The following is a 23,902-nucleotide window of genomic DNA, read 5'->3' as shown; positions in this document are numbered from 1 at the left end:
CACATCCCTGGTCACTATGGGACAATTTAGCATGGCCAATCCACCCTAACCTGCACATCCCTGGTCACTATGGGACAATTTCGCACGGCCAATCCACCCTAACCTGCACATCCCTGGTCACTAAGGGCAATTTAGCATGGCCAATCCACCCTTAACCTGTACATCCCTGGGCACTATGGGACAATTTAGCATGGCCAATCCACCCTAACCTGTACATCCCTGGGTACTATGGGACAATTTAGCACGGCCAATCCACCCTAACCTGCACATCCCTGGTCACTATGGGACAATTTAGCACGGCCAATGCAGCCTAACCTGCACATCCCTGGGCACTATGGGACAATTTAGCACGGCCAATCCACCCTAACCTGCACATCCCTGGGCACTATGGGACAATTTAGCACGGCCAATCCATCCTAACCTGCACATCCCTGGGCACTATGGGACAATTTAGCACGGCCAATCCACCCTAACCTGCACATCCCTGGTCACTATGGGACAATTTAGCACGGCCAATCCACCCTAACCTGCACATCCCTGGTCACTATGGGACAATTTAGCACGGCCAATCCACCCTAACCTGTACATCCCTGGACACTATGGGACAATTTAGCACGGCCAATCCACCCTAACCTGCACATCCCTGGTCACTATGGGACAATTTAGCATGGCCAATCCACCCTAACCTGCACATCCCTGGTCACTATGGGACAATTTAGCACGGCCAATCCACCCTAACCTACACATCCCTGGGCACTATGGGACAATTTAGCACGGCCAATCCACCCTAACCTGCACATCCCTGGTCACTATGGGACAATTTAGCATGGCCAATCCATCCTAACCTGCACATCCCTGGTCACTATGGGACAATTTAGCATGGCCAATCCACCCTAACCTACACATCCCTGGTCACTATGGGACAATTTAGCACGGCAATTCCACCCTAACCTGCACATCCCTGGTCACTATGGGACAATTTAGCACGGCCAATCCACCCTAACCTGCACATCCCTGAACACTATGGGACAATTTAGCATGGCCAATCCACCCGTACCTGCACATCCCTGAACACTATGGGACAATTTAGCATGGCCAATCCACCCTAACCTACACATCCCTGGGCACTATGGGACAATTTAGCATGGCCAATACACCCTAACCTACACATCCCTGGTCACTATGGGACAATTTAGCACGGCCAATCCACCCTAACCTGCACATCCCTGGTCACTATGGGACAATGTAGCATGGCCAATCCACACTAACCTGCACATCCCTGGTCACTATGGGACAATTTAGCATGGCCAATCCCACCCTAACCTACACATCCCTGGTCACTATGGGACAATTTAGCACGGCCAATCCACCCTAACCTGCACATCCCTGGTCACTATGGGACAATGTAGCATGGCCAATCCACCCTAACCTGCACATCCCTGAACATTATGGGACAATTTAGCATGGCCAATCCACCCTAACCTGCACATCCCTGGGCACTATGGGACAATTTAGCACGGCCAATCCACCCTAACCTGCACATCCCTGGTCACTATGGGACAATTTAGCATGGCCAATCCACCCTAACCTGCACATCCCTGAACACTATGGGACAATATAGCACGGCCAATCCATCCTAACCTGCACATCCCTGGACACTATGGGACAATTTAGCACGGCCAATCCACCCTAACCTGCACATCCCTGGTCACTATGGGACAATTTAGCACGGCCAATCCATCCTAACCTGCACATCCCTGGACACTATGGGACAATTTAGCATGGCCAATCCACCCTAACCTGCACATCCCTGGTCACTATGGGACAATTTAGCACGGCCAATCCACCCTAACCTACACATCCCTGAACACTATGGGACAATTTAGCACGGCCAATCCACCCTAACCTGCACATCCCTGGTCACTATGGGACAATTTAGCACTGCCAATCCACCCTAACCTACACATCCCTGGGCACTATGGGACAATTTAGCATGGCCAATACACCCTAACCTACACATCCCTGAACACTATGGGACAATTTAGCACGGCCAATCCATCCTTAACCTGCACATCCCTGGTCACTATGGGACAATTTAGCATGGCCAATCCACCCTAACCTGTACATCCCTGGGTAGTATGGGACAATTTAGCATGGCCAATCCACCCGTACCTGCACATCCCTGAACACTATGGGACAATTTAGCATGGCCAATCCACCCTAACCTGTACATCCCTGGGTAGTATGGGACAATTTAGCACGGCCAATCCACCATTAACCTGCACATCCCTGGACACTATGGGGCAATTTAGCACGGCCAATCCACCCTAACCTGTACATCCCTGGGTAGTATGGGACAATTTAGCACGGCCAATCCACCCTTAATCTGCACATCCCTGGACACTATGGGACAATTTAGCACTGCCAATCCACCCTAACCTGTGCATCCCTGGGCACTATGGGACAATTTAGCATGGCCGATTCACCCTAACCTGTACATCCCTGGGTACTATGGGACAATTTAGCACTGCCAATCCACCCTAACCTGTACATCCCTGGGTAGTATGGGACAATTTAGCACGGCCAATCCACCCTTAATCTGCACATCCCTGGACACTATGGGACAATTTAGCACTGCCAATCCACCCTAACCTGTGCATCCCTGGGCACTATGGGACAATTTAGCATGGCCGATTCACCCTAACCTGTACATCCCTCGGTACTATGGGACAATTTAGCACGGCCAATCCACCCTAACCTGCACATCCCTGGTCTCTATGGGACAATTTAGCATGGCCAATCCACCCTAACCTACACATCCCTGGTCACTATGGGACAATTTAGCATGGCCAATCCACCCTAACCTGCACATCCCTGGTCACTATGGGACAATTTCGCACGGCCAATCCACCCTAACCTGCACATCCCTGGTCACTAAGGGCAATTTAGCATGGCCAATCCACCCTTAACCTGTACATCCCTGGGCACTATGGGACAATTTAGCATGGCCAATCCACCCTAACCTGTACATCCCTGGGTACTATGGGACAATTTAGCACGGCCAATCCACCCTAACCTGCACATCCCTGGTCACTATGGGACAATTTAGCACGGCCAATGCAGCCTAACCTGCACATCCCTGGGCACTATGGGACAATTTAGCACGGCCAATCCACCCTAACCTGCACATCCCTGGGCACTATGGGACAATTTAGCACGGCCAATCCATCCTAACCTGCACATCCCTGGGCACTATGGGACAATTTAGCACGGCCAATCCACCCTAACCTGCACATCCCTGGTCACTATGGGACAATTTAGCACGGCCAATCCACCCTAACCTGCACATCCCTGGTCACTATGGGACAATTTAGCATGGCCAATCCACCCTAACCTGTACATCCCTGGACACTATGGGACAATTTAGCATGGCCAATCCACCCTAACCTGCACATCCCTGGTCACTATGGGACAATTTAGCATGGCCAATCCACCCTAACCTGCACATCCCTGGGCACTATGGGACAATTTAGCACGGCCAATCCACCCTAACCTACACATCCCTGGGTAGTATGGGACAATTTAGCATGGCCAATCCACCCGTACCTGCACATCCCTGAACACTATGGGACAATTTAGCATGGCCAATCCACCCTAACCTGTACATCCCTGGGTAGTATGGGACAATTTAGCACGGCCAATCCACCATTAACCTGCACATCCCTGGACACTATGGGGCAATTTAGCACGGCCAATCCACCCTAACCTGTACATCCCTGGGTAGTATGGGACAATTTAGCACGGCCAATCCACCCTTAATCTGCACATCCCTGGACACTATGGGACAATTTAGCACTGCCAATCCACCCTAACCTGTGCATCCCTGGGCACTATGGGACAATTTAGCATGGCCGATTCACCCTAACCTGTACATCCCTGGGTACTATGGGACAATTTAGCACTGCCAATCCACCCTAACCTGTACATCCCTGGGTAGTATGGGACAATTTAGCACGGCCAATCCACCCTTAATCTGCACATCCCTGGACACTATGGGACAATTTAGCACTGCCAATCCACCCTAACCTGTGCATCCCTGGGCACTATGGGACAATTTAGCATGGCCGATTCACCCTAACCTGTACATCCCTCGGTACTATGGGACAATTTAGCACGGCCAATCCACCCTAACCTGCACATCCCTGGTCTCTATGGGACAATTTAGCATGGCCAATCCACCCTAACCTACACATCCCTGGTCACTATGGGACAATTTAGCATGGCCAATCCACCCTAACCTGCACATCCCTGGTCACTATGGGACAATTTCGCACGGCCAATCCACCCTAACCTGCACATCCCTGGTCACTAAGGGCAATTTAGCATGGCCAATCCACCCTTAACCTGTACATCCCTGGGCACTATGGGACAATTTAGCATGGCCAATCCACCCTAACCTGTACATCCCTGGGTACTATGGGACAATTTAGCACGGCCAATCCACCCTAACCTGCACATCCCTGGTCACTATGGGACAATTTAGCACGGCCAATGCAGCCTAACCTGCACATCCCTGGGCACTATGGGACAATTTAGCACGGCCAATCCACCCTAACCTGCACATCCCTGGGCACTATGGGACAATTTAGCACGGCCAATCCATCCTAACCTGCACATCCCTGGGCACTATGGGACAATTTAGCACGGCCAATCCACCCTAACCTGCACATCCCTGGTCACTATGGGACAATTTAGCACGGCCAATCCACCCTAACCTGCACATCCCTGGTCACTATGGGACAATTTAGCACGGCCAATCCACCCTAACCTGTACATCCCTGGACACTATGGGACAATTTAGCACGGCCAATCCATCCTTAACCTGCACATCCCTGGTCACTATGGGACAATTTAGCATGGCCAATCCACCCTAACCTGTACATCCCTGGGTAGTATGGGACAATTTAGCATGGCCAATCCACCCGTACCTGCACATCCCTGAACACTATGGGACAATTTAGCATGGCCAATCCACCCTAACCTGTACATCCCTGGGTAGTATGGGACAATTTAGCACGGCCAATCCACCATTAACCTGCACATCCCTGGACACTATGGGGCAATTTAGCACGGCCAATCCACCCTAACCTGTACATCCCTGGGTAGTATGGGACAATTTAGCACGGCCAATCCACCCTTAATCTGCACATCCCTGGACACTATGGGACAATTTAGCACTGCCAATCCACCCTAACCTGTGCATCCCTGGGCACTATGGGACAATTTAGCATGGCCGATTCACCCTAACCTGTACATCCCTGGGTACTATGGGACAATTTAGCACTGCCAATCCACCCTAACCTGTACATCCCTGGGTAGTATGGGACAATTTAGCACGGCCAATCCACCCTTAATCTGTACATCCCTGGGCACTATGGGACAATTTAGCATGGCCAATCCACCCTAACCTGTACATCCCTGGGTACTATGGGACAATTTAGCACGGCCAATCCACCCTAACCTGCACATCCCTGGTCACTATGGGACAATTTAGCACGGCCAATCCACCCTAACCTGTACATCCCTGGGTAGTATGGGACAATTTAGCACGGCCAATCCACCCTTAATCTGCACATCCCTGGACACTATGGGACAATTTAGCACTGCCAATCCACCCTAACCTGTGCATCCCTGGGCACTATGGGACAATTTAGCATGGCCGATTCACCCTAACCTGTACATCCCTGGGTACTATGGGACAATTTAGCACTGCCAATCCACCCTAACCTGTACATCCCTGGGTAGTATGGGACAATTTAGCACGGCCAATCCACCCTTAATCTGCACATCCCTGGACACTATGGGACAATTTAGCACTGCCAATCCACCCTAACCTGTGCATCCCTGGGCACTATGGGACAATTTAGCATGGCCGATTCACCCTAACCTGTACATCCCTCGGTACTATGGGACAATTTAGCACGGCCAATCCACCCTAACCTGCACATCCCTGGTCTCTATGGGACAATTTAGCATGGCCAATCCACCCTAACCTACACATCCCTGGTCACTATGGGACAATTTAGCACGGCCAATCCACCCTAACCTGCACATCCCTGGTCACTAAGGGCAATTTAGCATGGCCAATCCACCCTTAACCTGTACATCCCTGGGCACTATGGGACAATTTAGCATGGCCAATCCACCCTAACCTGTACATCCCTGGGTACTATGGGACAATTTAGCACGGCCAATCCACCCTAACCTGCACATCCCTGGTCTCTATGGGACAATTTAGCATGGCCAATCCACCCTAACCTACACATCCCTGGTCACTATGGGACAATTTAGCATGGCCAATCCACCCTAACCTGCACATCCCTGGTCACTATGGGACAATTTCGCACGGCCAATCCACCCTAACCTGCACATCCCTGGTCACTATGGGACAATTTAGCATGGCCAATCCACCCTAACCTGCACATCCCTGGTCACTATGGGACAATTTAGCATGGCCAATCCACCCTAACCTGCACACCCCTGGTCATTATGGGACAATTTAGCATGGCCGATCCACCCTAACCTGCACATCCCTGGTCACTGTGGGACAATTTAGCACAGCTAATCCACCCTAACCTGCACATCCCTGGGCACTATGGGACAATTTAGCACGGCCAATCCACCCTCACCTGCACATCCCTGGGCACTATGGGACAATTTAGCATGGCCACTCCACCCTAACCTGCACATCCCTGGTCATTATGGGACAATTTAGCATGGCCGATTCACCCTAACCTGCACATCCATGGTCACTGTGGGACAATTTAGCGCAGCCAATTTACCCTAACCTGCACATCCATGGGCACTATGGGACAATTTAGCACGGCCAATCCACCCTAACCTGCACATCCCTGGACACTATGGGACAATTTAGCATGGCCAATCCACCCTAACCTACACATCCCTGGTCACTATGGGACAATTTAGCACGGCCAATCCACCCTAACCTGCACATCCCTGGTCACTATGGGACAATTTCGCACGGCCAATCCACCCTAACCTGCACATCCCTGGTCACTATGGGACAATTTAGCATGGCCAATCCATCCTAACCTGCACATCCCTGGTCATTATGGGACAATTTAGCATGGCCGATCCACCCTAACCTACACATCCCTGGTCACTGTGGGACAATTTAGCATGGCCGATTCACCCTAACCTGCACATCCCTGGTCACTGTGGGACAATTTAGCACGGCCAATTTACCCTAACCTGCACATCCCTGGGCACTATGGGACAATTTAGCGCGGCCGATTTACCCTAACCTGCACATCCCTGGGCACTATGGGACAATTTAGCATGGCCGATTCACTCTAACCTGCACATCCCTGGGCACTATGGGACAATTTAGCATGGCCGATTCACCCTAACCTGCACATCCCTGGGCACTATGGGACAATTTAGCATGGCCAATCCACCCTAACCTGCACATCCCTGGGCACTATGGGACAATTTAGCACGGCCCATCCACCCTAACCTGCACATCCCTGGTCACTATGGGACAGTTTAGCACGGCCAATCCACTCTAACCTGCACATCCCAGGTCACTATGGGACAATTTAGCACGGCCCATCCACCCTAACCTGCACATCCCTGGTCACTATGGGACAGTTTAGCACGGCCAATCCACCCTAACCTGCACATCCCTGGTCACTATGGGACAATTTAGCATGGCCAATCCACCCTAACCTGCACATCCCTGAACACTATGGGACAGTTTAGCATGGCCGATACACCCTAACCTGCACATCCCTGGTCACTATGGGACAGTTTAGCATGGCCGATTCACCCTAACCTGCACATCCCTGGTCATTGTGGGACAATTTAGCGCGGCCAATTTACCCTAACCTATGTATGTTTAGACTGTGGGTGGAAACCCACGCAGACATGGGGAGAATGTGCAAACTCCACACAGACAGTAACCCAGGGGGTGGTGTTGAACTGGGGTCCCTGGCGCTGTGAGGCAGCAGCACTAACCACCAAGAGCCACCTTACCAATTGCTCTCTGCCGAAACTTCCTCCCATCTTTACTTGACCCAACATTGTGCACCCAACATTGTCACCACTCTCTGGGTAAAACTATTTTGACCGAATTCCCTATTGGATTTCTTTTGGTGACTGTCCTATGATGATGGATTATAATTATGCTCCCTTCCACTCTATCGAAACCTGGCATAGTTTTAGCGAGTTCCCTCAGCCTCCTACTTTCCGAAAGAATAAAGACACAATCTATCAGTCCTTCCATGATCTACATGCTCATCCATTCCTGGTATCATCTTCACACATCTTCCCTTCACCTTCATCTGTTTGTAATAGTAAGGCAGACCACGCAGGTCGTGCCCTGACAGTGATCTACCCAAGCTTTAATATGGCCTCTCTATCTTTCAATTCTACCTCTTGGAGAAGTAAAGCCGAGAGGGTGGCACGGTTTGGCACTGCTGCCTCCCAGTGCCAGTGACCCGGGTTCGATTCCCACCTCAGGCAACTGTGTCTGGGTGGAGTTTGCGCATTCTCCCCCTGTCTGCATGGGTTTCCTCCCACAGTCCAAAGATGTGGAGGTTAGGGTGGATCGGCCGCACTAAATTGTCCCACAGTGTTCAGGGATGTGTAGGTTAGGGTGGATTGGCCGTGCTAAATTGTCCCATAGTGTTCAGGGATGTGTAGGTTAGGATGGATTGGCCATGCTAAATTGTCCCATAGTGACCAGGGATGTGCAGGTTAGGGTGGATTGGCCGTGCTAAATTGTCCCATAGTGACCAGGGATGTGTAGGTTAGGGTGGATTGGCCGTGCTAAATTGTCCCATAGTGACCAGGGATGTGCAGGTTAGGGTGGATTGGCCATGCTAAATTGTCCCATAGTGCCCAGGGATGTGCAGGTTAGGGTGGATTGGCCATGCTAAATTGTCCCATAGTGCCCAGGGACGTGCAGGTTAGGGTGGATTGGCCATGCTAAATTGTCCCATAGTGACCAGGGATGTGCAGGTTAGGGTGGATTGGCCATGCTAAATTGTCCCATAGTGACCAGGGATGCATTAGCCAGGGGTAAATGTAGAGTAATAGGGTTGGGGAATGGGTCTGGGTGGGTTACTCTTCGGAGGGTAGGTGTGGATCTGTTGGGTCGAAGGGCCTGCTCCCACACTGTTGGGATCCTCGAGTTTAGTTTCTCAGGGCCTTGCTAAGTTGCAGTGCAACCTTTAGTGACTGGTGTCCTCCTCAGTGCCTTTCTTCCTCAGTCCCGCCTGATCTCGCACCTTCGAATAAGCGACCTCCTGATTCCTTCCCATCAACATGCACTCCCTCAGATTCGTTGAACTTCATTTGCCAAAAAGTGGGGCATCTCAAAGAAAATCCTGACAGGCTGGGTGAGGGAAGAATCTTCCCAATTTTGGGAAGTTCCAGAATTAGGGATCGCAGTCTAAGAATAAGTGGGGGGAAGGCCATTCAGGACCGAGATGAGGAAGAATTCCTTCACTCAGGGAGCCGTGAACCTGCAGAATTCTCTCCCACAGGAAGCTGTTGGGGTCTGTTTGTCAGATATATTCAAGAGGGAGCTGGACATGGGCCTTGCGGGATCTGGGGGTGTACGGAGAGAAAGCGGGAATGGGATGCTGATATTACACGACCAGCCACGATCCGATTGAATGGTGGAGCAGGCTCGAAGGGCCGAATGGCCTGCTCCTGCTTTTCCAGCTTTCTGCGTCGGCTTCCATTAGTTTGGTCCCCCGACATTGTGGTGGTTTGATAATGCAGACCACTTTAAGACTCAGCTGTGTCTCAGCGAGACTGGGATTAGCAGTATTACCGATATCTCCTCTCTCTGTGTTACCTCATCAGAAAAACAATTCAATCACCTCGAAGCCAGCCTTCCCCTGCAGACTGTCTGCTTCTGTACACCTCATTTTCAGACGATTTTCGGTTCTCTCCCTCCACAGCGGGGGGGATTCTAATATTTGGTCACTCATCAACATTCGGTTGAGCAGCGTCTCGCTCCTTCAGCGCGTCCTATCTCCCTTCTTAAACCTGGAATTATTTCAGCTCAGTGCCAGCCTTCTGGCACTGTGTCTCTTTCTTCTGACAGACTATCTGTAGGAGGGCCTACACTGTCTGCTTTCTGGATTCTTTTCAAAGCACGAGGACACAATCCATCTGGTCTCGGGCTTTATAAGCTTTGAGCCTGATTAGTTTATTTGGTGCACCACTTTCTGTTTATAATCGTTGATATGCTTTTAATTTCAATGAGCACATTTCAAATCAATCCCAGGTCTAATTGTATTATCGCCCCGGTTAAAAAAAACAGGATCATTGTAATGTAGGTAACAGGAGCAGGGATAAGCCTAACCGGCTGTACAAACTGATTGGAGCTGTTTATCTACCTCGACATTAAAGAGTCATAGAGCCCAACAGCACAGAAACTGACCCTTCGGTCCAACCAGTCCACACCAACGCTCTGAGGAGTATTCCACCCACAGCCATTCCCCATCACTCTACATCTACTGCTCACTAAGGCAGCTAACCTACACATCCCTGAGCATTATGGGTAATTTCCCATGGCCAATCCACCCTAACCTTCACATTCTTTGGACTGTGGGAGGAAGCCCACGCAGACACGGGGTGACTCCACACAGACAGCTGCCTTCCTCTGGAGGTTCATTCTCCACACATTCTCTGTCTAACATAAATTGCCCTTCGTGTTTTTTTTTCTAAAAATCCTTCTCTTCTCACCTTAAAACATTGCCCTCTAGTCTTGAGACTCCCCCAGCCTTGGGAAAACACCCTTGCCATTCTACGTCCCTTATGATCTTATAAACCTCCATAAGGTCACCTCTCAACCTTCCAGTGAAAAAGGTCCCAGCCTATCCAGCCTCTCCTTGTAACTCCAGCACTCCATTCCCAACAACATCCTGGGAGATCTCTCCTGAGCCCTCTCCAGTTTAATATTATCCTTCCAGTAACAGGGTGACCCGAACTGGACACAGTATTCCAGAAGGGGGCCTCACCAACGTCCTGTACAGCCTCAACCTGGCGTCCCAACTCCCATACTCAAAAGGTCTGAGCGACACAGGGAAGGGTGCTAAATGCTTCCTAGACCGCCCTGTCTAGATGTGAAGCCAAATTCAGAGAATTATGTACCTGAAATTACTTTTGATGTTTTGACACCTTACTCGTTCCTCATGTCCCCCAGTATCACCAGGATCTGATCGAGTCTCCGCAGCTGTCTGGAGTTGGGAATTCCAAAGGCTCGTATCGCTCTGAGTGAAGGTCCTCCCCATCCGCCCCTCCGCCCCCAAGTCCCCAAGTTGCAAGCCCGTTGGTCTGAGATTGCGTGCCCTGGTTCTAGACTCTTCGGCCAGGGGCAACATGCCACCCTGCCCTGCCCTGTGGGCGTCTCAATACGTTTCGGTCAGATCGCCTTTCATTCTTCCAAACTACGCAATGACAATTCTGCCACCTCTGGGGACCAGCCCGTTGAACTCCCTTTATGGCAAGAACCTCCTTCCTTCAGTAAGGAGCCTAAAACTGCACATAATATCCTGTTGGTTCAGTATAATTGCTGCAGCAAGGCGTCTTTACTGCTGTGCTCAGATCCCTAGTGACGGTGACCAAAATGCTGTTTTCCTCTCTAATTGCTCTCTGTGCCTATGTGCTAGCTTTTAGTGAGTCATGAACAAGGATTCACAGGTCCCTCTGGGCATCAAAACCTCCCAACCTCTCACTTTTTGAGCTATTTATCCGCATTTCTGTCCTTTTTTAAAAATAAATCACTTCGCACATACTCACGTTGCATGTCGATTGCCATGTTCAATCCCACACAGCCTGTGCAAATCTCTCAGAATTCACATCCAAACCTTCATTCCCATTTAAGAAAAGGGTAATGCTGAAATGGCACAGAGAATTTAATATTTCTGTCGTAACTCTTATCATTGCTTGCTATATTACCCCGTCTGTCTCCTAATTGGTCTTATTCTCATCCCAGCCTTTCAGTTTTATGATGAGGCCTTTAAAACTCTTTTGGTTTATCTTCCTTGACGATTTCATTTCATAGTTCTCTTTAATTGTTTTCTTTTCGATTTCCCTCCGAAACTGTCTGGACTGTCTCTCATTCTGCCAGTCAGCCTGTTTTAATCTACTCTTTCCTAACTCCTCAGTTGCTCCTGTAAGCCCTTATTCCATGGAGTCTCGCACATACCTATTTTGCTCTTTCACTTTGTATCTTTCCTAAGTTCGGGTCAACAATATTTTAAATGCTTCCCATTGCTGGCCACTGATTGTGTTGGACAAATTAGCATTTTGGCTCGGCTTTTCTCCAATTTACGAATCTCCAATTTTTTAAAAAAATACACATGCTTACGTCTCTCTCACCATCTTCAAGTGAAATATGCTTTAGTCACTATTGTCGAAAGATCTCCCTCTACATTTACTTTGTTTAACCGCCCTGGTCCACTCTTCATTCTGACAACCAACAGAGAATATTCCCAGCGAGTTTTGAGAAGATTTGTAGCTCATGTCGAGGTTCTCGATGTAGTTTTGCTCGCTGAGCTGGAAGGTTCGTTTTCAGACGTTTCGTCACCACACTCTGTAACATCTTCAGTGGGCCTCAGGCGAAGCACTGCAGTTGATTCCTGCTTTCCATTGATATGGTTGGGTTTCTTTGGATTGGTGACGTCATTTCCTGTGGTGACGTCATTCCCTGTGGTGAGGTCACTTCCTGTTCTTTTTCTCAGGGGGTGGTAGATGTTACCTAGTAGGGTCACGAAACGTCTGGAAATGAACCTTCCAGCTCAGCGAGCAAACCCCCATCCAGAGAATGTTCCCATATTGAGCTATTTACACATTGGGTTCAGAAAGCATTGTACACTTTTGTAGAACTTCATTTATTTATCCCCTTTCCCTATTTTTAAATCATAGAGATGTACAGCACGGAAACAGACCCTTCGATCCAATTCACCCAAAATGACCAGATATCCTAACCCAATTGCCAGCATTTGGTTCATATGCCTCTAAACCCTTCCTATTCATATACCCCATCCAGATGCCTTTTAAATGCTGTGATTGTACCAGCCTCCACCACATCCTCTGGCAGCTCATTCCATACACGCACCACCCTCTGTGTGAAAAAGTTGCCCCTTATGCCCCTTTTCCCTCTCAACTTAAACCCTCTAGTTCTGGACTCCTCCACCCCAGGGGAAAGACCTTGCCTATTTACCCTATCCATGCCTCTCATGATTTTATGAACTTCTATAAGGTCACCAACAGACCAGGGATCCGTCAGCAAAGTCCAAACGTGCAAGGGGTTATTGCGAGAAGGTAGGGGAGTGACACTGGGTGCTCGTCCACAGAGCCGGGGCAGGCACAATGGGCCGAAAGGCCTCCCCATGTGTTAAAACCATTCCGTGACGCCTTGGTATGGCTACTGTTTGCTGATAGCCGTGGCCCTGAACCACTGCTGCCATGTTATCCCTCAGGAACACCTCAGCATTACCTGGCTTTTCAATTTACGGTCAATAAGAAGCATTTGATGTAGGAACAGGAATAGACTGTCCAGTTCTCGGGCCCTGCTCAAACATCCAACACAATCAGACTTTCCTCATGTCTCCTTTCCCCAACACCCTTTACTCCCCGACTGGTCTAGGATCTATCTGTCTCAGCCTTAAGTGTGCCCCCACAGCTCTCCCTGTGGCAAGACCTTCCGAAGACTCAGAACCCTCGTTGAATGTTTTTAAGGACAAAACTCGGACAACACCAGGTTACGGCCCAGCAGGTTTGCTTGGAAGCACTAGCTTTCAGAGCGCTGCTCCTTCATTGGGTAGCTAGTGGGGCAGGATCCGTAAGGCACAGAATTTATAGCGAAAGATCACGAAAGATGACACAGGAATTCTGATGAAGGGCTTTTGCCCGAAACGCCGACTCTCCTGCTCCTCGGATGCTGCCTGACCTACTGTGCGTTTCCAGCGCCTCACTCTCGACCCTATCTTTTGAGAACTGTGTTCCTCTGGCTGCCCATGGAGGCAGTTTTGCATTGTTTAAGAGGGACCTCAGGGCACCCAGTGTCCTTCACAGCCAGTGCAGCGCAGCCACTGTTATTAGATCAGACATTCCCTCCTTCGAAATACCTCTAACCACCCGACAAAGGTAAACGCAGGATGGTTACAGCGCAGGAGGGGGCCATTTGGCCCATCACATCTGCACTGGCTCTCCAAAGGAGCAACTTATCTCTGATTTTGTTTCCTTGCAAACTCCTCCGAATGCGGGCATTAAAGCGGTTCTTAGTGCGTGAGGCAGAGTTTTTGTTTTCATTCACTCAATGTGGCTAGGGCAGCATTCATTGCCCGTCCCTAATTGTCCCGAGGGCAAGTTAAGAGTCAACCCCACTGCTGGTCCAGAGAAGTATAAACAGGTTTCCTTCCCTCAAGGATGTTATTGAACCCCGACGGGTTTCCCCAATAATTGACAGTGACCAGTTTTGGTCTCCTTACTTGAGACAGGATGGAGAGGGTGCAGAGGAGGTTCACCAGGTTAATTCTGGAGTTGAGGGGGGTTGCATTTGAGGAGGGATTGAGTCGTCTGAGACTGTGCTCACTGGAATTTAGATCAATGAGGGAGGAATCTTACAGAAGGATATAAAATGATGAAGGGAATAGATAAGGTAGAAGCAGGGAGGTGGGTGAAACTCAAACGAGGAGGCATAGTCTCAAAATAAGGGCGAGCAGATTTAGGACTGAGCTGAGGAGTTGAGAAATCACCCAGAGGTTGCCTCGTTGGATGTTTTTAAGGCAAAAGTAAATTTTTGAACAGTAAAGGAATTAAGGATGAGGTTTCGTGGGCGGGGTAAGTGGAGCTGAGTCCTCAAAAAGATCAGCCACAGCTTCGAACTTCATAGTCCGGGAACCCCGCAGTTCTACCTCTTAGCCAGCACTGCCCCGGTCAACCTATTGTGTCCGCCTGCCTCGCCGAACCTATTTCCTCACGTCTTGACACAGTCCTGTTCCCCCTTGGGCTAGGGACCCTCCACCCCGTACATTCGGGACACCACCCACACCCTTCACCTCCTCCATGACTTTCGTTTCCCCGGCCCGCCACGTCTCACCTTCACCAGTGGCCGTTCGGTCTATTTCCCACAATGGCAAAGGCCTTCAAGATCTCCATTTCTTCCTCTCCCACTCACCCAGCCAGTACCCTTCCACCGACACCCTCATCCCCCCCTGGCTGAACTGGTCCTCACCGTCAACAGCTTCTCCTTCCAGTCCTTCCCCGAGACCAAAGGGGTAGCCACGGGTACCCGCGTGGGCCCCAGCTATGCCTGCCTCTTCATTGGGTACGTGGAACAGTCCATCTCTTGCAGCTATACCATTCCCCACCTTTTCCTCTGCTACTTTGATGACTGTATCGGCGCCACCTTGTGCTCCCGCGAGGAGTTTGAACCGTTCATTAACTGCACCAACACTTTCCCCCCTCAAGTTCACCTGGACCATCTCAGACATCTCCCTCCCCTTCCTGGACCTCCATTTCCGGCCACCGACTCAACACGGACATCTATTTCAAACCCACCAACTCCCACAGCTACCTGGACTACACCTCCTCCCAACCCCCCCACCCCCACTCCAAAAAAGCACCATCCCTTAGTCCCAACTCCTCTGCCTCCGCTGTATCTGCTCCCAGGAGGAGCAGTTCCACTCCAGGGCATCCCAGATGGCCTCCTATTTCCAGGACCACAATTTCCCCTCCCACATGATCAACAATGCCCCCCAACGCATCTCCTCCACTTCCTACACCTCCACCCTTGAACCCACTCCTCCAACCACGCCAAGGATAGAACCCCACCCCGGTATTCACCTCCCACCCTATTAATCTCCGCATACAGTGCATTATCCTCTGCTATTTCCATCACCTACAGTCAGACCCCACCACCACAGATGTATTTCCCTCCCCACGCCTCTCTGCACTCCACAGAGGCCATTCCCTCCAAGCCCCCCAACAACCCACCCTGGCACCTTCCCCTTCCACTGTAAGAGGTGTAAAACCTGCATCCACACCTCCCCCCCTTCACCTCCATCCAAGGCCCCAAAGGGGCCTTCCACATCCGGCAGAGATTTTCCTGCACCTCCAAATATCTCATCTACTGTGTGCGTTGCTCTCGATGTGGTCTCCTAGAACATGGAACACAGAACATTCCAGCGCAGTACAGGCCCTTCGGCCCTCGATGTTGTGCTGACCTGTACCAATCTGAAGCCCATCTATCCTACACTAGTCCATTATCATCCATATGTCTATCCAATGTCCATTTAAATGCCCTTAAAGTTGGCGAGTCTACTACTGTTGCAGGCAGTACGTTCCACGCCCCTACTACTCTCTGAGTAAAGAACCTACCTCTGATATCTGTCCTATATCTATCACCCCTCAATTTAAAGCTATGTCCCCTCGTGCTCGCCGTCACCATCCGAGGAAAAAGGCTCTCCCTGTCCACCCTATCTAACCCTCTGATTATCTTATACGTCTCAATTAAGTCACCTCTCAACCTTCTTCTCTCTAACAAAAACAGCCCAAACTCCCTCAGCCTTTCCTCATAAGACCAGGCAACATCCTGGTAAGTCTCCTCTGAACCCTTTCCTAAGCTCCCACAGCCTTCCTATAATGTGACCAAAACTGTGCGCAATACTCCAAGTGCAGCCGCACCAGAGTTTTGTACAGCTGTAGCATAACCTCATGGTTCCGGAACGCAATCCCTCTCGTAATAAAAGCTAAAACACTGTATGCCTTCTTAACAACCCTATCAACCTGGGTGGCAACTTTCAAGGATCTGTGTACCTGGACACCGAGATCTCTCTGCTCATCTACACTACCAAGAATCTTACCATTAGCCCAGTACTTTGCATTCCAGTTACTCCAACCAAAGTGAATCACCTCACACTTGTCTGCATTAAACTCCATTTACCACCTCTCAGCCCAGCTCTGCAGCTTATCTATGTCTCTCTGTAACCTACAACATCCTTCGTCACTATCCACAACTCATCCGCAAATTTACTAACTCACCCTTCTATACCCTCATCTAGGTCATTTATAAAAATGACAAGCAGCAATGGCCCCAAAATGTTTCCTTGTGGTTCACCACTAGTAACTAAACTCCAGGATGAACATTTCCCATCAACCACCACCCTCTGTCTTGTTTCAGCTAGCCAACTTTTGATCCAAACCGCTAAATCACTCTCAATCCCATGCAATAGCCTACCATGGGGAACCTTATCAAACACTTCACTGATCCCTCATCAACTTATTCCTCTCTAGATGGTTACAAATCCAATCTCTTATAACCTTTTCCAACACTTTACCAACAACCGAAGTAAGGCTCACTGTTTTATAATTACCAGGATTGTGTCTACTCCCCTTCTTGAACAAGGGGACATTTGCTATCCTCCAGTCTTCTGGCACTATTCCTGTAGACAATGACTACATGAAGATCAAAGCCAAAGGCTCTGCAATCTCATCCCTGGCTTCCCAGAGAATCCTAGGATAAATCCCATCTGGCCCAGGGGATTTATCTATTTTCACACTTTGCAGAATTGCTAATACCTCCTCCTTTTGCATCTCAATCCCATCTAATCTAGCAGCCTGTATCTCAGTCTTGTCCTTGACAACATTGTCTTTTTCTCGTGTGAATACACTGGCGAGACAGGATGCAAACTGGTGGAATGTTTCAGGGACCATCTCTGGGTCTCACACACACACTAAACAACCCCACCGCCCTGTGGCCGACCACTTCAACTCCCTCTCCCACTCCGCTAAAGACATGCAAGTCCTGGGCGTCCTCCTCCGCCAAAACCTAGCCATCCGACGCCTGGAGGAAGAACGCCTCACCTTCCGGCTCGGGACCCTCCAACATCGATTTCACCAGTTTCCTCATCTCCCCCCACCCCCCCCAACCTCATCCCAGAGCCGCCCCCCAACTCAGCAACGCCCTCTTGACCTGTCCAGAGCAAGGAGTTGACCCTGACTGAGTGTTGCAGACTGGCTCATTCCAAGGTCCAGGACTATGTACTGGGGGGGGGGGGGGGGGGTCATGCTAAAGCCTGGGGCAGCTGCCGCCAAGGCACAGTGGGGCAAGACCACTGTCTGGGGTCTTCCTGCTGAAGGTAAATGGGGGGGTGTTCAGTTATTGGACCCTCCCGGTGCCTCAAATGTATGTAAATATTGTCTGGTCTAAGAAAGAAGTGCCTTGGGTTTGTTTGTTGGATAGAGTCTAATTCTAATGTTTGTTTGTTTTCTCCATATGCCACTGCACAGAACAGAACTGCTTCAGGGACAATGTATTTATGAATACATTATGAATGCAATGTTTTTATGAATAAAGTGTATTTTTGAAACAAAAAAATAAGTCCGAGGCTAGGAATCGTACAGTGAGGTAACTCATTTCCTGAGGCCCCAAAGCCTGCAAGGAGTGTGATGGAATATTCCCCACGTGCCCTGGATGGGGGGCAGCTCCAACAACACTCAAGAAGCCCGACACCATCCAGGGACAAAGCAACAGATCTATCAAATCCATCAATTCAGTCGCAGCAGTATATACCATCTTCAAGATGCACTGCTGAAATTCATTAAGTCTCCTTCCAAGCCTGCAAACTCTACATGTCTTGAGAAGGACAAAGATAGCGATAAACCGCAATTTCCCCTCTCAGCCATGATGTCTTGGAAATATATCGCTGTTCCTTCAGTGTCGTTAGGACTCCCACGCTAACAGCCACCCACAGCAAGTGGACTGCAGCGGTAAGAGTAGGCAGCTCACCACCACCTTCTCAAGGGGGCAACTAGGGACAGGCAATAAACGCTGGTGATACCCACATCCTATCAATTAATTTGCCGATATGTTGAACAGGCAGGTACAGCTGAAACGATGGGCTTATCCCACCTGTTGACTCCCGGATTTTGGGGAGAAGTGGAGTTGAGGGACTCGGACGGTGGGACAGTAAGGAAAGATGATCTCCAGAGGAGCTGAGATCAGTGGTGCTTCAGAAGCGATGGCGGAGGAGTGAGGGGACAAGGAGGTAGGAAAAAGCATCCAAGGCTTGCTGTGGATCTTCTGCAGGGTGTATTGGGGCAACACCAGCACCAGCCTTGTCAGCAGGTGCCGAGGCAATGCGAGGTAACATAATGCAGCAAGTTCCGAGGGGAACTGGTCAGATTGAGTGAGAGAATTCAAGATGGCCGACGCCATATCGCCAGCTCTCAATAAGAGGAAGGATGTTGCGAAACTTGAAAGGGTTCAGGAACGATTGACAAGAATGTTGCTGGGGTCAGAGGGTTTGAGCTACAGGGAGAGGTTGAATAGGCTGGGGCTGCTTTCCTTGGAGCGTCAGAAGCTGCGGGGTGACCTTATTGAGGTTTATAACGTCATGAGGGGCACAGATAGGATAAATAGGCAAGGTCTTTTCCCTGGGGTGGGGGCATCTAAAACTAGAGGGCATAGGTGAGAGGGAAAAGATTTAAAAGGGACCTAAGGGGCAACTTTAGGTCTCCCTACTATAGGAAAGATGTTGATAAACTTGGAAGGGTACAAGGATGTTGCCAGGGTTGGAGGGTTTGAGCTATAGGGAGAGGCTGAACAGGCTGGGACTGTTTTCCCTGGAGTGTCGGAGGCTGAGGGGTGACCTTATAGAGGTTTATAAAATCATGAGGGGCATGGATAGGATAAAGAGACAAGGTCTTTTCCCTGGGGTGGGGGAGTCCAGAACTAAGATTTTAAGGTGAGAGAGGCAAGGGACCTAAGGGGAAACTTTTTCACGCAGAGGGTGGTGTGAGTATGGAATGAGCTGCCAGAGGATGTGGTGGAGGCTGGTACAATTACAGCATTTAAGAGGCATTTGGATGGGTATATGAATAGGAAGGGTTTGGAGGGATATGGGCCGGGTGCTGGCAGGTGGGACTAGATTGGGTTGGGATATCTGGTCGGCATGGACGGGTTGGGCCAAAGGGTCTGTTTCTGTGCTGTCCATCTCTATGGCCCAGTAAACAATCAGGGATGGGTAAGAAGCCAAGGGGAGGACTCACCTCACACACCGCCCCCTCCCCCCATCATCTCATACACCGTGCGCACTTAGAAATCTACCAACCGCTACCTTAAACACACTCAAAGCCCCCCCCCCACCACCAGCAGTAGAAAATTCCGGAAGTTCCCGGTGAAAGTTTGTGACTTTTTAGGGTTGTTAAGAAACATATGGTTTAAGAGCCGTGAGGTTTTGCTACAGCTCTACAAGTCCCTGGTGAGACCGCACTTGGAATATTGTGTCCAGTTCTGGTCACCCAGAAAGATACAGAGGGTGCAAAGAAGGTTTACCAGGATGCTGCCTGGACTGGAGGGCTTGTCTTATGAAGAAAGGTTGACTAAGCTCAGACCTTTCTCTCTGGAGAGAAGGAGGAAGAGAGGAGACCTGATCGAGATATACAAGATAATGAGAGGCATGGATAGAGTCAATGGCCAGAGACTTTCCCCAGGGCAGGATTGACTGGTACGAGGGGTCATAGTTTTAAGGTATTAGGAGAAAGGCATAAAGTGAACGTCAGAGGTAGGTTCTTTATGCAGAGAGTTGTGAATGCATTGCCAGCTGTGATGGTGGAAGCAGAGACATTTAAGCGACTGCTGGACATACACATGGATAGCAGTGAATTGAGGGGTGCGTAGGTTAGGTTAGTTTCTTTTACATTAGGATTAATCCTCGCCACAACATCGTGGGATGAACAGCCTGTTCTGTGCTGTACTTTTCTATGTTTTATGTTCTAAAGAAACTCTGATTCATCTCAGACCATTCCCCCCTCCCCCTTATTTTTAAACAATGCCCCCTGGTTCTAGACTCCCCAGTCAGGGGGAGCACCTCACCTGTAGCTACCTGGTCTACCCCCTTTGGGTATTTTGCCATTTTTTTTTTCGGGATGCCTGCCTTCCCCCCTCCCACCTTTTCTGGGGAGGTCGTCTCCCAGTGCTCAGGAGAAGCTGCCGCAGAACTTTCGGAAGTAAACTCCCTATTTGCTGCAGCCGCTGTAAGTCCCAACCCATCTAGAACCCATTAGCGGGTCTGATAGAAGTCCAACAGGCACAGGGCCCAACGGGCTGAATGACCTCTGTGAAGGTGTGAATACTCGCTCAGGCTCGGTTTCCCCACTGTGCAGAAAACGTTATTAAGGCCGGGGGGACGGGGGAGGGGTGGTGAGGGTGAAGCAAAGCCCACAAGAGTTTTAAAAAGGCAGTCATAGAGTCCCTGAAATAAAGACTGCACCAGCCCTCTGAAGAGCATCCCGCCTAGACCCCCTAGACTTGGCAGAGTTGCGGACACAGTTCCCACACGGGAGACCTGAACAATCCCAGAAGAAGGCGATGAGTGAGGGGATGGATTGAGCCGCGGCTGGGGAGGGAAGAACAGACGGGCTGGGGTGGGGGCAATCAGTGCGAGGGTGGGGAATGGATGGCAAGGTGGGGTTGTCCCCAAGGGTTGGGTCAGAGCGAGTGATGGCTCAGGGCAGCTTATGAAGCTAGATGAGAATTCCGTTCAGTGGATCCCTACAGTGTGGACCCCTCCACTGGGTCTGCACGGACTCTCTGAGGAACACCCCAAGCGGAACCAACCTCCTGTCCCTGCATTTCCCACAGCCATTCCAGCCAGCCTGCTCGCCCCTGGGCATTATGGGTATTTAGCATGACCAATCCACCCTGACTTAGCATGTAACAAACTAGGTGGAGGAGGATTTGGGTGATGGCACGTAGGTGGAAGCAGTCCATCTGTGTGACACTGGGTGGGTGGTTCAGACAGCCATCTAACATCCGATATGATCCTGAGGTTCGAGAGCAGTCTCGCTCAGCCTTGCACGTCAATGGTGGAGTCGCAATAATGTCACATATTGCTGGTAACTAACCTCCATTCCTGATGTGAATGTTGTGAGTGTGTGAGAGTGCTGTGGTGGGCGGGTGGGGGGGGGGTGGGGGGTATTGGAGGGTGCAGGGAGGGGGTTGACTCTCCTGCTGCTCGGCTGCTGCCTGACCGGCTGTGCTTCCCCAGAACCGCACTTTCTGTCACTAACCCTCAATGGCTGAAGAGGCTGGCATTGAAAGGTAGTCTTAGTCACCGCTGCTCCACGGATCGGCCATTGACGTGCTAAATGCCCCTTCCAGAAGGGAATCTGCCCTCCTTACCAGGTCATGTGACCCCAGAGCCGCGGCAACCTGTTTGACTCAAGCCAGTGACGCAGTTGAAAGGCAGCTGCAGATGGGCAGCACAGCCTTGTGCCCACATTCCCGTGAAAGGAGCAGGGCGGAGCTGGTTAAGAGCTTGAATCGGAACGCGGGTCTTGCTCATCCAGGGCCGGGTATTCACTCAGCAGCCTGACTGTGTGCAGGAGGTGCAGAGCGGAGAGAAGAGATGAGTGAGGGGGGGGGGGAGGAATAGCAGGAGGAGAAGGGGCGGTTGTAAATCTCTGGCCTTCCTGTGATCTTCCTCTCTCACTCAGCTGTCCTCATGTCTGAAAGAATGAATGGCCCGCCCTGCAGTGGGGGGAAGGAGTGAGAAATATCTTTGCATCCAGCCGCGCCTGTCAGTTTTATTAATAGCTGCCCACAACACGAGTCAGGCCCCTCCATGTGGGTCAGACCGGAAATCTGCGAGGGTAAGTCAGCTGGGGATTTGCATCAGTGTGGGGCAGGAGACAGAGATGGGCCCAGCGGCCGGGGGGGCGGGGAGAACAGAGGGGCGAGGGAGGGGAAGGAATGACAAGCTGGGGTTGGCACCTTGGTGAGTTGGGTCAGAGCGAGTGACGGTTCAGGGGAGCTTATAAAAAACAAGATGAGAATTCCAATCATTGACCCCTTACAGTGTGGATCCCTCCATTGGATTTGCACAGACTCTGAGGAACACCTCATCCAGAACTGACCTCCTATCCCTGCATTTCCCACAGCCACTTCACCCAGCCTGATCACCCCTGGGCATTTAGCAGGGCCAATCCACCCTGACCAGCATACCTTTGGTCTGTGGGAGGAAACTGGAGCAGCCAGAGGTAACTTGCTGGAATTGAACCCAGGTCCCTAGCTCTGGGAGGCAGCAGTGCTAACCACTGAGCCACTGAGCCACCCCGAGCAGTGGAGCGAAGGTAGAAACAGCTGAATGTGAGTCTGTCAGCTGCAGTGAACTGGAATACATCATCCGCCTGCCACTTACCCCTTCCCCTCCCCACCCCCTCCACAACCACCACACCCCCGCAACACTCTCACACTCACAACATTCACACATTCACACAAATACACGCACACTCACATGCAATCTCACTCATGCACACACACACATGCACACTCACATGTGCATGCACACTCACAATGCACACGCACACAGTCACACATGCACATGCACATACATGTGTATCACGCACGGACGCACACATATGTACACACACACAAGCACACACGCGCACACTCACATGCACACACACACATGCACAATCACACATGCAGACACACAGCCACATGCATACATGCACACACAGACACACACACACACACATGTGCACACATACACACACTCACGCATACACTCAGATACACACACACTCGCACACTTACTCAATTACACACACACATACACATGCACACATACATGCACACTCACACAAGCACTCACACACACACGCATGCACATATACATGGGCATAAACACACGCACACTCACAGGCACACACAATCTCACTCACACACACATACATGCACACTCACACATACATTCACACATGCCCGCACACACACGCACCCATGCACACACACACACACACACACACAGGTATACACGCACACACACTCACTCATTTTTCCCCTTGATGG

The 23,902-nt window shown here is 50.5% G+C and overlaps 1 long non-coding RNA gene across 1 annotated transcript in view; it reads right to left on the bottom strand.

The window, feature by feature from the left end:
- The window catches only part of LOC122541354 (uncharacterized), a 42,642-nt gene that overhangs the window by 6,000 nt on the left and 12,740 nt on the right, over positions 1–23,902 (bottom strand). Inside the window, exon 2 of the long non-coding RNA XR_006309577.2 lies at positions 11,839–11,935. This is a non-coding gene — a long non-coding RNA (uncharacterized LOC122541354). The remainder of the gene's footprint in view (positions 1–11,838; positions 11,936–23,902) is intronic.

This window comes from Chiloscyllium plagiosum, unplaced genomic scaffold (genome assembly GCF_037043375.1).
Source record: "Chiloscyllium plagiosum isolate Xiang-an unplaced genomic scaffold, Cpla_swu_hap1 HiC_scaffold_35, whole genome shotgun sequence".
Classification (NCBI taxonomy): Eukaryota; Metazoa; Chordata; class Chondrichthyes; order Orectolobiformes; family Hemiscylliidae; genus Chiloscyllium; species Chiloscyllium plagiosum.
This window is presented reverse-complemented; position numbering and strand designations above follow the sequence as displayed.